The sequence below is a fragment of the Syngnathus floridae genome, chromosome 5, assembly GCF_059516105.1.
Source record: "Syngnathus floridae isolate MCC-2025c chromosome 5, RoL_Sflo_1.0, whole genome shotgun sequence".
Taxonomy (NCBI): Eukaryota; Metazoa; Chordata; class Actinopteri; order Syngnathiformes; family Syngnathidae; genus Syngnathus; species Syngnathus floridae.
Window position 1 is genome coordinate 21,246,909 of NC_142417.1, and position 15,856 is coordinate 21,262,764.

Below are 15,856 nucleotides of genomic sequence, written 5' to 3' on the forward strand. Positions count from 1 at the left end.
CGAACATAAGGAGTTCGACATACACTTACGGCGTTATAGCCCAGGATGTCCAGCTTCTTCATCAGATCACTGATGACGATGTCCGGGGGAAAGGCGCAAGGAGCAATGTAAGGTGTTCTGGGACCTCGGGTTAAGGTTAGGGTTGCGAGGGACGCCTTACGTACGCTCACGCCCTCGGCCTCGCAGTAGATCTGCAAAGGGCTGAGGCCGTCTGGGAAACGGACTTGCAGAAACTTCAAGACGGGGGAGCGCCACTCCCTCTCCTGAAAGGCAGAGGCATGCATCCGTCCGTCCGTCCGTCCGTCCGTCACATCTCTGGCCTCAACACGCTTGTGCGAGTCTTCCCACCTCCAGCTCCAGGATGCGGAACTCAAGCAGTTCGTTTTGGTCTCGGATATCCTGGATGTGCTCTTTCAGACGCGCTTCTTCCGCCTCCATCCGCCTGACCTGAAAAGACAGTCAGACCTCATCTGCGGGGCTTCCCGACAGGTGTGACGCCAAGCGACTCCGCCCAGCGCCTTTCTTTCCGTCACCTTTTCGGCCAACTGCTGATTGCTCTGACGCAGCAGCTGCTTCTCCTCCACCCACTTGACATTCTAGAAGAGACAAACGCGTGGACAGCTTTGGAATGTTGTGTCATTTTCATCCACAAATTCTTTGGTTGACTGGAAAATGACATTTTCTTTTCTCCGCATTTTCCCAGCCACGTTCGGGGGGGGGGAGGGGGGGTTGGTCCAGTAATGCCAGACGGATGAGTGACTGAAGAATGTAGCTATTTTGTCTGAGAAAAAGGTGTGCTCATTGATGAGCTTACCTGTCCTTGTTGCTTCAGCGCTGACTCCAGATCTGCTACTCTGCTTTGATAGTGACCCATTTCTACCATCAGCTTTTCTCTGGTCTGAAAGGAGGAGGAGGGAGGCTCCTCCTCCTCCTTTCAGACCAGAGAACACCCGAGGCTGGGTGAGAACGGGGAGGCTGCGACCTGGCCGGGGGTTGCGGGAAGGGGCGCCACCTTGATCTCCTTCTCGGCGTCGTAGTCCCCTTTCGCTGGTCTGGGCTAGCAGAGCGTAGGCTCGTTGCAGCGCTTGATATTCTTGCGTCAGCTGGCGGTAGCGAAGCTCCGCCTCTTCATGCACACACCAATGCAACACAGCACTAGTACCAGAATCAGTCAGACCGGCGACAAAGCACCCGCGACGCAAAGACGAGTCCGATTCCAGGCTGAAGAGGAATGTTTGGTGCCAATACGCTGGCAGAAATGGCGGGCTACCTCTTCGGGTTCCGTGTCGGGGGTTCTGTCGGTGTGAAAAGACAAGGACGATCCGTCCGAGTCCACCAACACGTCTTCGTCGTAGCCGTAAAATGTTTCGATGACCTGCGGGCGCGGAAGCAAACATCTCTCTGAACAAACTGAAGCGACACCTCACGATGAATCGACGAGAGGAACGATAGCGAGAAAAAGGCCATTTCATCTTGCGCAACACCAAGCAGCCGCAAACAAACAGACTCACCTTGCAGGACCTCACGCTTTGTTCCTCCTCAGAGATTCTCGACGTCGGTATCGTAGCAGCAAATCTCTCTCCTGTCGACACAAATAATCCGCCTTTGAGATTCTTTGGATGCAAAGGGAACGAACGGCTCCGGCGCAGAAACAAACGCGACTCACAATGACATTTCTGACATGAGCTCCTGTCTCCAGAGCCTGAAAAACACGTCACCGGCGATGATTGGAGGGACGCTCGTCTTTTCCAAAAGTGACAACTACAGGGTGTGTCAGGGTTTTCCAGATTATCTTTATCGTATCATTGTGTTGCTTTGACTTTGACTGCGACCTGTAATAAATAATATTATTTATCCCTTATTTATCCCTATCGCTTATCCCTTCCTACACAAAGTCGTAAAACACCCCTTGCTATGTTTTGACTAGAGGTCAAGGGCTTCCTCTATTCAATCCACTCTTACACCCACCCTGTTTCTCTTAATTAAAATGCTCGTGCAGGAGCCGAGAGTCAGACTTCATTCGTACAACGGATGGACTCTCCACCTGCAGGTGTCCAAAAGAACTTACTTGTCTCCCGTGTGGTTCTTGCAAAATAAGTTGGAGCGAGCGCAACTCTAACAGGGTGCATTTTGCCACTAGCTGCCTACGGACAATGACGTCGCGCTCGCGGCTCATGGTTGACGGGCTGAGCAGCCGGGCAAGTCCGTCGTTTTCAGCGCACAGCGAGTGGCAAAGGCGCTGACAAAACGGGAGCTTTGAGCTGCTGAAAACGGCAAAACAAGTCTAAAGCGTGTTCAAACGCGTGCGCACAATGCTCCTGCTTGAAAGGTCGGAATTTAAGGGGCCAATTTTTTGGATGGCGGCCGCCGGCCAAGCTTTGGACGGAAAAGGTTTCCTGGCGACAGCGAGCGAGCGCGGCGCTGCCGTACGTGCACCGAGTCGCCTGCCTGAAGACCTTGGACAAGTCGTCGATGATGTGCCGCTGCTCCACAACTTGAAGGAACTCCATTTCACCGTCCTGCTGGCCGCAACCGCGGTCCAGGTCATTGAGCGAACTAGGCCTTCTCTGTGGAACACAAATGCAGTGGACTCTGTTGGCACGCCGCCGTTGTCCGCGTCGACTTACCAAGCTTGCCATCTCCTCGTTCTCCTGGGTGACAAAGCGCACTTTGTTTTCAAGGCGACACAGCACCAGCGAGAGTTCTTCATTCTTCCTGCTCAGGCGTTTGTTTTTGTACAGGAGTGGCAGAAACTGGCTTTCTGTTTCTCTCAGTCGCTTTAGCTGCAAGCATGAAGTGCGGGATGTGAAAGACGCACAACACGCGGGCCAGAACGTATCCATTCCTTTTGCATCGGTTTGAACGGAATCGTGGCTTTGGCTCCCAATAAAAGACATCTACCAGGCAACCGACTCGCTGCGCCGCTCAACTAATAAGCAAGCGCAATGGGTGCCTCGCTGGATGGCGCGCATCAAACGTAGCGCAAACCTTCAAGCGTGCCGTCAATAAATTACCAGTTCATTGCGCTCTTCAGAAAGCAGGGCGTTTCGATCCTCCAGTTTCCTGATGGCTGCGCTGAGCTCAGCGATTTTCAGATGAAACCGTCGCGTGTCCCGATCCTCCTGAGACTGAAAACGCCCCGCAACACACACACACAAGCACTCGTTCAAAGTTCAAAACTGTTTTTGTGCTACCTTCCTCCAGCAACGAACTAAGTCATGCGTACTGCAAGTGTGTGATGAGGTGGCTTACGCAATGAAGAGGATTGCTAGTAGCGGCGTTGACCCCACTTCCAGGGTAGTTTAGGCCCGCCCTTTGGGAATCCCTCAGGGCAGCGATCTGCTGCTCGGCAGCCTGAGTCTGCAGCTGAAGGCGGTGGACGTGGCCGGCCCCAGGGCTTCATCCAAAACACTAACCGCTCTGTCTTTCAGCTTGATCTCATCCGTCTGGATGTACAAACGGGGAGCGCTCAGGCAGGCGGGCAAACTCATTTGCCAGAATTGTGACAAAAACAAAGAGAGCAACCGGCCAATTTTTTTCTTGAATCGACTAGAACACCTTTGCTGTGACAAAAGCGAAGCGAGCAACCGGACATTTTCTTCTTGTGAAATAGAATAGAATAGAATGCCTTAGGTGTCATTGCACTGCAGGTATACAACGAAATTGGGAACATAGCCACGCACCGCGCATCTGATCAGTCCTACCAGTCGGCGGATCTCCCTCTCGCAGTCTCTCTTGGTTCGGCTCAGCTCCTCCCGATGCTGGTGATGAGCCGATCGGAGCTCGGCCGCTCGGGACTGCCAGGCCTGCTGGGCCGCTGCCAGGGCTTCTTCCGCGCTCCTGGTGGAGGCGACACCGCTCGGTCTCCCGACACCGCCGCGTCTCCTCCACCTCCGCCAGCAAAGCGCCCCCCCTCCTCACCTGAGCAGACATTGCGCCACACCGGGCCGTTGAGACCGCAACGGAGCGCCGCGACGCTTACTGGGGACAAGCTACACAATACGGTAGCGGCCGCATCGAAGCCCGACGTGGCGTGCGGATAGTCAGACACGGATAGAGCGGATCACCTTGTCCATGGAGCCGTCCCTCAGGCTGAGGACCAAGGCATTCAGTCGCTGGATCTCTCCATCTTTGATTTTGATCACTCTCATCAGCTCCATTTCATGCTGCCGCAGTAATGTCTCCCTGGTAATGGCTAACTCTTTCTGCTTCTCCTCATGGAGTTTGCTTTTGAGTTCCGTCATGGCGGCGGTGGCACGGTGGTGCTCCGCCCGCAGGTCCTGACTTCTCTCTCTCTCCAGACAGCTGACCTGACATGACTTAGACTTAGACAAACTTTATTGTCATCTTGTCTGCACATGGTGCATACAAAACGAAATTCCGTTGCATACGTCTTACAACAAAGTAGTGATATTGCAGTTGAATAGAAGTAACATATCCTATGAAAATATATATATATACATATATACTATATATATATATATATATTAAAAATAAGTATAAAGTGCAGCAGTGATAATTATGCAATAGTGCAAGTGGCAAAACAGTATTCAAGAGTGTGCAGAGGAATGCTAAACCATGTATTAAACTTCTATTTAAAGGGTTTATACAAGTTCAGTAAAGTTGGTAGTGCGAGATAGTGCAAGATAGAGGTCCGTAGTGTCATAAAGTACAGTTCTGTGAATGTGTGATGCAGAGTTCAGTTTAGAGCTCAACAGTTCTAGTGTTCAACAGTCTGATGACAGCAGGGAAAAAGCTGTTGCAGAACCTGGTGGACCTGCAGCGGATGCTGCAAACCTCTTCCCAGAGGGCAGCAGGGAGAACAGTCCATGGTGGGGGTGTGATGGGTCATTGATGATGTTACGGGCACGGGACATGCAGCGCTGAGATGAAATGTCCTGAATGGAGGGAAGAGGAGCCCCTATGATCCTCTCTGCTGTCCTCACCACTCTCCTCACGTTCTTCCAATCGGAGGCGGTGCAGCCTCCACACCACACAGAGAGACAGCTTGTCAGAATGCTCTCTATGGTGCTCCTGTAGAACGTCCTCATGATGGGTGGGGGCAGGTGGGCTCTCCTCATCCTCCGCAGGAAGTACAAGCGCTTCTGTGCCCTCTTGACCAGTGCCGTAGTGTTCATAGTCCAGGTGAGGTCTTCTGTGATGTGGACCCCCAGGAATTTGGTGGTGCTGACCACCTCCACAGCTGAGCTGTTGATGATCAGTGGAGCGTGGTGAGGCTGTTTTTTCCTGAAGTCGACGATGATCTCCTTCATCTTCTCCTCATTCAGGATCAGGCTGTTTTCTCTGCACCAGCCCACCAGCTGCTCCACCTCCTCTCTGTAGTCCAGGTCGTTGTTGTCTCTGATGAGCCCCACCACCGTTGTGTCGTCTGCTGACTTCACGATGTGATTGGTGGTGAACCTGAGGACGCAGTCGTGTGTCATCAGGGTGCACAGCAGGGGGCTCAGGACGCAGCCCTGAAGGGAGCCTGTGCTGAGGGTGATGACATCAGAGGTGTTCTGTCCGACCCGGACTGACTGAGGTCTGTTGGTGAGGAAGTCTAGCAGCCAGTTGCGAAGGGGGGTGTTGAAGCCCAGGTGTTCCAATTTTCCTACCAGATGCTGTGGGATGATGGTGTTAAACGCTGAGCTGAAGTCCAGGAACAGCCTCCGCACATGGGTGTTCTTCTCCTCCAGGTGAGCCAGGCTCAGGTGAAGAACGGAGGAGATGGCGTCCTGAGTGGAGCGGTTTTGCCGGTCGGCAAACTGGAACGGGTCAAATAATAGGGGGAGTCTGGAAACGATGTGACCTTTAAGCAGCCTTTCGAAGCACTTCATCATAACCGGAGTCAGTGCAACAGGCCGGTAATCATTAAATGAGGTGATTTGAGGTTTCTTCGGCACCGGAATGATGGAGGCAGTCTTAAAGCACGCCGGCACTGTGGCTTGGCCCAGCGAGGTGTTAAAAATGTCTGTGATGACCCCAGCCAGATGACTTGCACATTCCCTGAACACACGCCCAGGAATGTTGTCGGGGCCAGGGGCCTTACAGGGGTTGACTCTCCTCAGGGTCTTCAACACATCGGCGGAGTCAAGGCAGAGTACCTCCTCTTCCTGATGGGGGACAGTTTTAACTGCTGGAGTGCCGTTTAGTGCCTCGAACCTCCCAAAGAAGTTATTTAGACCATTTAGAAAGTCAGCATCAACTACACCCACCGGGGGGGGGGGGAGGGTGAGTTGTAGTCTGTAATCGCCCGTATGCCTTGCCACATACTCCTGATGTTTTTGACGTCGTGGAAACGATCCTGAAATTTTCGACTGCGGTCTCGCTTCGCTATCCTGATGGCACGGTTCAAGTTGGCTCTCGCTGTCCTCAGTGTCTCCTTGTCGCCAGACTTGAAGGCAGAGTTCCGCGCTCGTAGCGTTTGACGTACCTCCTCAGTCATCCAGGGTCGTTGGTTGCCCCGGGTGATGATATTCTTAGTGGTGCTGACGTCCTCGGTGCATTTGTTGATGTAGGCTGACACAGTCATGGCACACGCATGTCTAATCTACATCGGGAAAACTGGGAGGGAGGGAGGCAGGCAGGGAGGCAGGCAGGGAGGCAGGCAGGGAGGCAGGCAGTGTCTGTCTGTTGAGGTTTTCACCTTGTTCTTCTCCTGCTGAAGTTCTAACTGGACGTCCATCAGTTTGGTTCTCAGCTCGTCATTGGCGGCCTGAAGGGCGTCCGTTCGCTCCGCCTTGGCCCGCCCTGCCGGAGCTCGTTTGGACATCTCTTACTCGAGTCTCGCCCGGTCGTCAGTCAGAGATCACAACATTTGTACCTGGAGAGCACAAACGCAGCGCTGTTTTCCACTGGCTTCGAACTCAACTTCAATCGGTACCGTAACTTACAACATCATAAACATAGAACTAGCTTGACTTATTCATTGAATAAATGCATTTGGTTCTTCAAAACTGCATCACGCAACATAGCGTGACCGAGACGGCCGTTATCCACCTGCGTGAAGTTATTTGGTGAAATGAATGAGATGTTTAAGACACCATCGTTCTGTCTCTATGTAGATGAAGGTAAATAATCGATTGCTGAAGGTCCAAAGGTGTTGTGATAAACAAATAAACATATTAGTGATTAGTGACATATTTGTGATAAACATATTAGGCAGGATAATCACATATGTTAACGTGACTGCCCACACTGTATTTATTTATGGTTATTTGTTAAATCGAGTACTGTTAGACATGAAATAGGAAGTGTTTAACATAAATGGAAGACGAAAGGGGTACTCACCATTGTAGCTCCTGCTGGTCAATGATACGAGCCTCTTCTTGCAGTGGAAAACATACAGCCAACAAACACCGTGGAACCTAAAGGAATGAAATTAAACATTAACATTTAGCCTCAACCAACATTCACAGATACAACGCAACGCAAACTACACAAACGTAAATCTTTTTAAACACAATGAGTTGTACTTACCGTGTACGCTCTAGACGGTCCACTTGCAAGCGGAAAATAAAGATATTTCTGTTGATAATCGTCGTGTTTGTATCCGGTGTCTCGCTCAAGGCCATTGCGCCCACAGATTTGAATTTTGGCGAGAGTTCAGCCTATTGACGTCATTTCCGCGGTGTAATACCCGCATATCTGAAACGGCAAAGTTAAGAGTAGAGTTAAATAAAGTTTTTAGTCAACGCAATAATTTACAACCGTTGACCAGTCGAAATAATCGTCGAAATTTAGCGTCTGTGGCTGGAAGCAGACGCCGAGTTCGACATTCCTCCCAAACGCCACACTCCCTCGCTTTTCAGGGCTAAAAAAAAACAGTTGTAATTACCTTGTACGCTCTAGACGGTCAAGTTGCAAGCTGAAAACAAAAATATTTGCCTTGTTAGTCATCGTGTTACTAACAGCTGTGTCTTGTTTGCCAGAACTGCCGCTTTCCTACTTCCTGTTGCAAGCCACGCCCACGGATTATAATTTTGCCGTGAGTTCCGCCTATTGACGTCATGTCCGCATCACATGACTGCGACGTAATATTATCTAAAACTGTTTGTGCGGTATTGTGTTGTTCTGTGCGGTATTGTGTTATTCTGTGCGGCGTCGTGTTGTTCTGTGCGGCGTCGTGTTGTTCAGTGCGACGTCGTGTTGTTCAGTGCGGCATGGTGTTGTTCAGTGCGGCATGGTGTTGTTCAGTGCGGCATGGTGTTGTTCAGTGCGGCATAATGTTGTTCAGTGCGCCATAATGTTGTTCAGTGCGGCAGGGTGTTGTTCAGTGCGGGATGGTGTTGTTCAGTGCAGGATGGTGTTGTTCAGTGCGTCATGGTGTTGTTCAATGCGGCATGGTGTTGTTCAGTGCGGGATGGTGTTGTTCAGTGCGGCATGGTGTTGTTCAGTGCGGCATAATGTTGTTCAGTGCGGCATGGTGTTGTTCAGTGCGGCATGGTGTTGTTCAGTGCGGCATGGTGTTGTTCAGTGCGGCATGGTGTTGTTCAGTGCGGAATGGTGTTGTTCAGTGCGGCATGGTGTTGTTCAGTCCGGGATGGTGTTGTTCAATGCGGGATCGTGTTGTTCAGTGCGGGGTGGTGTTGTTCAGTGCGGGATGGTGTTGTTCAGTGCGGCATGGTGTTGTTCAATGCGGCATGGTGTTGTTCAGTGCGGGATGGTGTTGTTCATTGCGGCATGGTGTTGTTCAGTGCGGCATGGTGTTGTTCAGTGCGGCATGGTGTTGTTCAGTGCGGCATGGTGTTGTTCAGTGCGGCATAATGTTGTTCAGTGCGGCATGGTGTTGTTCAGTGTGGAAAGGTGTTGTTCAGTGCAGGATGGTGTTGTTCAGTGCGGCATGGTGTTGTTCAATGCAGGATCGTGTTGTTCAGTGCAGCATAATGTTGTTCAGTGCAGCATGGTGTTGTTCAGTGCGGCATGGTGTTGTTCAATGCGGCATGGTGTTGTTCACTGCGGGATGGTGTTGTTCAATGCGGGATCGTGTTGTTCAGTGCGGCATAATGTTGTTCAGTGCAGCATGGTGTTGTTCAGTGCGGCATGGTGTTGTTCAGTGCGGCATGGTGTTGTTCAGTGCGGCATAATGTTGTTCAGTGCGGCATAATGTTGTTCAGTGCGGCATGGTGTTGTTCAGTGCGGCATGGTGTTGTTCAGTGCGGCATGGTGTTGTTCAGTGCAGGATGGTGTTGTTCAGTGCGGCATCCCTAGGATAGAAAAGGGGAGGAGAGATGTGGGGGAGAGGAAACATATGTAGAAAGGAAATTGGGAAAATAAGAAAAGTATGCGACTCGGTAATTTGGGTCAGGGAATACTGGGATGTCCGATAGGCTCAGGCGAGTTAGGTTTATAAGGTTATCTCGCTACACATTCCCCAAAGGGTCCGCCGACCCAGTTGGTTAGATAGAAGGCAGCGGAAGGCACAGGCCGGCGCATGTCTCCTTCAGTAAACCTCGCCGTACCGGAGTCGCATAAATCCTGGAATGGGTACGAAGGACGGCGAAGTGAGAATGCACCTCAACCAGAACCTCCCCCGAGTAGCTGAGGCGCTACCCAGGTCTTCGGCCGACAAGATGGAAAAATAGTGAAAAGTGAGAGAAGAAAGCAACCCAAAGTCCTACCCTTGGATTATATTATGTCTATTAACTTTGAAGTATTTTTGACCTAATATCTTGTTTTTATATTCAACCAACAGCTTTCTTTAGAAGGGGTCCCATTAAGTCGTCCTTGTTGTGGGTAATTTGAGCGTCAGAATTTCGTAGACACGTCATCAGTAGTGGACCTTGGGGTCACAGAGTGTTTCGGCCATTATCACCAGACACCCTCGCCCAAGGGAGGCCCCGCCGGGGTTGATCGAGCCCCGGTGTGTGTCTACCTAGTCAATTAAAATTACAGTTATTTGTCAAGTCAACTGTCCAGCTTTAACGCAGACAGAAAAGATCAATAGGTCAGTCTTTGCCTCTTTTAATTTATTGATTCATTGAATTTAAACCATCATTACGTATGTTTGTATTTAACTCGATGTTACATTATTTCATTTAAGTCTCTGGACAAGTTTATCAGCATAATTGGAGGTCTGCCTGTAGTCCAGTTGTGATGTAAAACCCTTCAAACCATTATATCCACGTAATTAATATTATTTTATCAAAGGGACTGTGTTTGTATCATCCGTTTAACTGACATTCATCTATCGGAAAAATCTTACCTTAGGAGATTGTCATTCCCAGCGCCACTTTCTTGGTTCACGGTGTCACTGTCAAATTCCCATGAGCCTTTGCGAAGTGTCACGGCGGCTCGTCAACCAATCCCGTCCCTAAACCTATCTAACAATGTAATAAGCACTAAATAAAGTTAGATAAAACACATTTGTGCCGTTTAATTGTGTTAACTGTTCCCCTGCAACCGCAAATTTAATTCGCAACAACCTATTTGAAATAAATCGATTAACGCAAATCGCGGCTATATAGCATTAGCAAGCCGGAAAACTCATACCACAAAGTGTTAAAAAGCGAATAAACTTCCATTAAGGTCATTGGTATTATTCAAATGTATTAACCGGTCCCATTTATCCGTAAATTCAATTGCTCACATTAATAAGATCGCATATTTAGGACGAAATCGCTCTTCCTCCTTCTTCTTCTCTTTTCTTTTTTGGCGTACCGGCGCCAACGTCATGAACATTAGCAACCCGGAAGTACCCTCGCACTAGCAACCCAGAAGTACCTATAACCCCTGCAAAATGTCGTAGTGAACCCCGTTAATCGAAAATATTATTAAAATTACCCATCCCAGTGATAATAACAGAATACATTTCGATTGCTATTGTTAACTCGCACTACCCGGTCACTATTGTCCGTAAATCCACTCGCCCACCACAATAATAAAACCGCGCAATTAAAACGAAATAGCCGTGCGCGTCAAGTGGCTAGTAAACGTTAGCCAAGCCGGAAGTATCCGTGATGACGCTTCCATTGTCATGGCAACCAACTGTCCCCAAGCGTATTTATTACAATATCCACCCCAACATCAAAATCAAACAAAATGTTAAAAAACAATTTAATACTATCTATTAGCGTTTTCCCCACTTATTTATTTCTACATTTAAAAGATAATAATAACCAATTAGTGATTCTATCCAACTAAGCCCTGTTTGCCAGACAGCCATTTTATGTGTCTATGGCGCCCTCATGTGTACTCTCCCGTCCTCTATCGTCTCTTTTAGTCTGGAAAGAAAACGCGCTTAGAATTTTGTTCGAGTTAAAACAAAGAGTCTGATTAAAGTTTAGACTTTCCTTTTTTATTTTGGTCAAAGTTAAAAAAAAGGGGAGAGAGAGAGAGAGAGAGAGAGAAAGCGAGAGAGCGAGAGAGAGAGAGCGGGAGAGAGAAAGCGAGAGAGAAAAAAAGAGAACGAGAGAGCGAGAGCCAGAGCGAGAGAGAGAGAGAGAGGGCAAAAGAGAGAGAGAGAGAGCGAGAGAGAGAGAGAAAGAGAGAGAAAAAACGAGGGAACGAGAGAGCAAGAGAGAGAGCGAGAGAGAGAGAGAGCGAGAGCGAGAGAGAGAGAGGTTAGGGTTAGGATTAGGGTCAGGGTTAGGGTTAGAGAGAAAGAGAGAGAGAGAGAGAGAGCGAGAGAGAGAGGGAGAGAGAGAAAAAAAGAGAGAGAAAACGAGAGAGCGAGAGAGCAAGAGAGAGAGAGAGAGAGGTTAGGGTCAGGGTTAGGGTTAGGGTTAGAGAGAAAGAGAGAGAGAGAGCGCGAGAGGGAGAGAGAGAAAGCGAGAGAGAAAAAACGAGAGAGCGAGAGAGCAAGAGAGAGCGAGAGAGAGGTTAGGGTTAGGGTTAGAGAGAAAGAAAGAAAGAGAGAGAGAGAGCGAGAGAGCAAGAGAGAGGGAGAGAGAACGAGAGAGAACGAGAGAACGAGAGAACGAGAGAGAGAGAGACAAAGAAAGAGAGAGAGAGAGAGAGAGAGAGAGAGAGAGAGAGAGAGATTGAGAGAGGGAGACCACGGATAGGTAAAGGGAAATGTGACTGCATCTCAACCAAAACCCCGAGTTTTCTGACCCGACACATGGTCTTATATCCCTCCCCCCCTAGGATAGAAAAGGGGAGGAGAGATGTGGGGGAGAGGAAACATATGTAGAAAGGAAATTGGGAAAATAAGAAAAGTATGCGACTCGGTAATTTGGGTCAGGGAATACTGGGATGTCCGATAGGCTCAGGCGAGTTAGGTTTATAAGGTTATCTCGCTACACATTCCCCAAAGGGTCCGCCGACCCAGTTGGTTAGATAGAAGGCAGCGGAAGGCACAGGCCGGCGCATGTCTCCTTCAGTAAACCTCGCCGTACCGGAGTCGCATAAATCCTGGAATGGGTACGAAGGACGGCGAAGTGAGAATGCACCTCAACCAGAACCTCCCCCGAGTAGCTGAGGCGCTACCCAGGTCTTCGGCCGACAAGATGGAAAAATAGTGAAAAGTGAGAGAAGAAAGCAACCCAAAGTCCTACCCTTGGATTATATTATGTCTATTAACTTTGAAGTATTTTTGACCTAATATCTTGTTTTTATATTCAACCAACAGCTTTCTTTAGAAGGGGTCCCATTAAGTCGTCCTTGTTGTGGGTAATTTGAGCGTCAGAATTTCGTAGACACGTCATCAGTAGTGGACCTTGGGGTCACAGAGTGTTTCGGCCATTATCACCAGACACCCTCGCCCAAGGGAGGCCCCGCCGGGGTTGATCGAGCCCCGGTGTGTGTCTACCTAGTCAATTAAAATTACAGTTATTTGTCAAGTCAACTGTCCAGCTTTAACGCAGACAGAAAAGATCAATAGGTCAGTCTTTGCCTCTTTTAATTTATTGATTCATTGAATTTAAACCATCATTACGTATGTTTGTATTTAACTCGATGTTACATTATTTCATTTAAGTCTCTGGACAAGTTTATCAGCATAATTGGAGGTCTGCCTGTAGTCCAGTTGTGATGTAAAACCCTTCAAACCATTATATCCACGTAATTAATATTATTTTATCAAAGGGACTGTGTTTGTATCATCCGTTTAACTGACATTCATCTATCGGAAAAATCTTACCTTAGGAGATTGTCATTCCCAGCGCCACTTTCTTGGTTCACGGTGTCACTGTCAAATTCCCATGAGCCTTTGCGAAGTGTCACGGCGGCTCGTCAACCAATCCCGTCCCTAAACCTATCTAACAATGTAATAAGCACTAAATAAAGTTAGATAAAACACATTTGTGCCGTTTAATTGTGTTAACTGTTCCCCTGCAACCGCAAATTTAATTCGCAACAACCTATTTGAAATAAATCGATTAACGCAAATCGCGGCTATATAGCATTAGCAAGCCGGAAAACTCATACCACAAAGTGTTAAAAAGCGAATAAACTTCCATTAAGGTCATTGGTATTATTCAAATGTATTAACCGGTCCCATTTATCCGTAAATTCAATTGCTCACATTAATAAGATCGCATATTTAGGACGAAATCGCTCTTCCTCCTTCTTCTTCTCTTTTCTTTTTTGGCGTACCGGCGCCAACGTCATGAACATTAGCAACCCGGAAGTACCCTCGCACTAGCAACCCAGAAGTACCTATAACCCCTGCAAAATGTCGTAGTGAACCCCGTTAATCGAAAATATTATTAAAATTACCCATCCCAGTGATAATAACAGAATACATTTCGATTGCTATTGTTAACTCGCACTACCCGGTCACTATTGTCCGTAAATCCACTCGCCCACCACAATAATAAAACCGCGCAATTAAAACGAAATAGCCGTGCGCGTCAAGTGGCTAGTAAACGTTAGCCAAGCCGGAAGTATCCGTGATGACGCTTCCATTGTCATGGCAACCAACTGTCCCCAAGCGTATTTATTACAATATCCACCCCAACATCAAAATCAAACAAAATGTTAAAAAACAATTTAATACTATCTATTAGCGTTTTCCCCACTTATTTATTTCTACATTTAAAAGATAATAATAACCAATTAGTGATTCTATCCAACTAAGCCCTGTTTGCCAGACAGCCATTTTATGTGTCTATGGCGCCCTCATGTGTACTCTCCCGTCCTCTATCGTCTCTTTTAGTCTGGAAAGAAAACGCGCTTAGAATTTTGTTCGAGTTAAAACAAAGAGTCTGATTAAAGTTTAGACTTTCCTTTTTTATTTTGGTCAAAGTTAAAAAAAAGGGGAGAGAGAGAGAGAGAGAGAGAGAAAGCGAGAGAGCGAGAGAGAGAGAGCGGGAGAGAGAAAGCGAGAGAGAAAAAAAGAGAACGAGAGAGCGAGAGCCAGAGCGAGAGAGAGAGAGAGAGGGCAAAAGAGAGAGAGAGAGAGCGAGAGAGAGAGAGAAAGAGAGAGAAAAAACGAGGGAACGAGAGAGCAAGAGAGAGAGCGAGAGAGAGAGAGAGCGAGAGCGAGAGAGAGAGAGGTTAGGGTTAGGATTAGGGTCAGGGTTAGGGTTAGAGAGAAAGAGAGAGAGAGAGAGAGAGCGAGAGAGAGAGGGAGAGAGAGAAAAAAAGAGAGAGAAAACGAGAGAGCGAGAGAGCAAGAGAGAGAGAGAGAGAGGTTAGGGTCAGGGTTAGGGTTAGGGTTAGAGAGAAAGAGAGAGAGAGAGCGCGAGAGGGAGAGAGAGAAAGCGAGAGAGAAAAAACGAGAGAGCGAGAGAGCAAGAGAGAGCGAGAGAGAGGTTAGGGTTAGGGTTAGAGAGAAAGAAAGAAAGAGAGAGAGAGAGCGAGAGAGCAAGAGAGAGGGAGAGAGAACGAGAGAGAACGAGAGAACGAGAGAACGAGAGAGAGAGAGACAAAGAAAGAGAGAGAGAGAGAGAGAGAGAGAGAGAGAGAGAGAGAGATTGAGAGAGGGAGACCACGGATAGGTAAAGGGAAATGTGACTGCATCTCAACCAAAACCCCGAGTTTTCTGACCCGACACATGGTCTTATATCCCTCCCCCCCTAGGATAGAAAAGGGGAGGAGAGATGTGGGGGAGAGGAAACATATGTAGAAAGGAAATTGGGAAAATAAGAAAAGTATGCGACTCGGTAATTTGGGTCAGGGAATACTGGGATGTCCGATAGGCTCAGGCGAGTTAGGTTTATAAGGTTATCTCGCTACACATTCCCCAAAGGGTCCGCCGACCCAGTTGGTTAGATAGAAGGCAGCGGAAGGCACAGGCCGGCGCATGTCTCCTTCAGTAAACCTCGCCGTACCGGAGTCGCATAAATCCTGGAATGGGTACGAAGGACGGCGAAGTGAGAATGCACCTCAACCAGAACCTCCCCCGAGTAGCTGAGGCGCTACCCAGGTCTTCGGCCGACAAGATGGAAAAATAGTGAAAAGTGAGAGAAGAAAGCAACCCAAAGTCCTACCCTTGGATTATATTATGTCTATTAACTTTGAAGTATTTTTGACCTAATATCTTGTTTTTATATTCAACCAACAGCTTTCTTTAGAAGGGGTCCCATTAAGTCGTCCTTGTTGTGGGTAATTTGAGCGTCAGAATTTCGTAGACACGTCATCAGTAGTGGACCTTGGGGTCACAGAGTGTTTCGGCCATTATCACCAGACACCCTCGCCCAAGGGAGGCCCCGCCGGGGTTGATCGAGCCCCGGTGTGTGTCTACCTAGTCAATTAAAATTACAGTTATTTGTCAAGTCAACTGTCCAGCTTTAACGCAGACAGAAAAGATCAATAGGTCAGTCTTTGCCTCTTTTAATTTATTGATTCATTGAATTTAAACCATCATTACGTATGTTTGTATTTAACTCGATGTTACATTATTTCATTTAAGTCTCTGGACAAGTTTATCAGCATAATTGGAGGTCTGCCTGTAGTCCAGTTGTGATGTAAA

At 48.2% G+C, this 15,856-nt stretch overlaps 1 long non-coding RNA gene across 1 annotated transcript; it reads right to left on the reverse strand.

The window, feature by feature from the left end:
* Positions 1-29: 29 nt before the first annotated feature.
* Positions 30-3,120, reverse strand: LOC148398535 (uncharacterized). The gene is made up of 7 exons (XR_015858720.1): positions 3,015-3,120; positions 1,512-2,783; positions 983-1,375; positions 815-854; positions 534-596; positions 349-447; positions 30-263 (listed from the first exon to the last, which is right to left on the reverse strand). It is a non-coding gene; the product is annotated as an uncharacterized LOC148398535 (long non-coding RNA).
* Between the last annotated feature and the right edge of the window lie 12,736 nt (positions 3,121-15,856).